This window comes from Trypanosoma equiperdum (genome assembly GCF_001457755.1).
Source record: "Trypanosoma equiperdum strain OVI genome assembly, contig: ctg_489, whole genome shotgun sequence".
Taxonomy (NCBI): domain Eukaryota; phylum Euglenozoa; class Kinetoplastea; order Trypanosomatida; family Trypanosomatidae; genus Trypanosoma; species Trypanosoma equiperdum.
In genome coordinates this window covers 1-597 of record NW_027124408.1, presented here as the reverse complement: position 1 = coordinate 597, position 597 = coordinate 1, and positions in this window count along the sequence as shown.

The window sequence follows — 597 nt, the reverse complement described above, 5'->3', positions numbered from 1 at the left end:
TTTACAAAAGTGTTAAAATATATCAAATAACAAGAATTTAGAAAAGGAAAAATTTTTAAAAAGATGGGGAGAGGGACTTAAAAAAGCAAAAATTCCAGCAAAAGAGGTGCCTTGTTAATGACAAAAGAATTTCTTCCTGTGGTGTTTGTGGTTGTTTTATTATCCCCGTCTTTCTTTTCAGTTTTGTCTGCCGCATCTGTTTTAGCCTCTCCTTCGGGTTTAGCTCCTGGTGAAGCCGCTGCTGCCTTTTTCTGGTTCTTGGCATAAAAATAGACTAGAGCTTCATCAAAGTTAGTTTTGCTTAAATCCTTTGTGGTTCCTTTGATTGCAGGGTTTGCAGCATTTATGGTGATTGAGTCTGCTTCCAGTTTAACGATAAATTTCGTTTTTATCTCGCCTGGCTTGATGTTAAATACTAATTGCGCCACTTCGTCAGCGCTTAGAGACTTGTCAGCTGCTTTACCTGTCGCTAGCAGCACACCTCGCGCAGCGGCTTGCCCTTCTGGTTGTCCGATGACGGTCTCAATGACGTCGGCTAGTTCTTGCACGGTGGTTGGTTTGTTTTGCAGTGCTGCATGCAACGCCGATGCCAGTTCG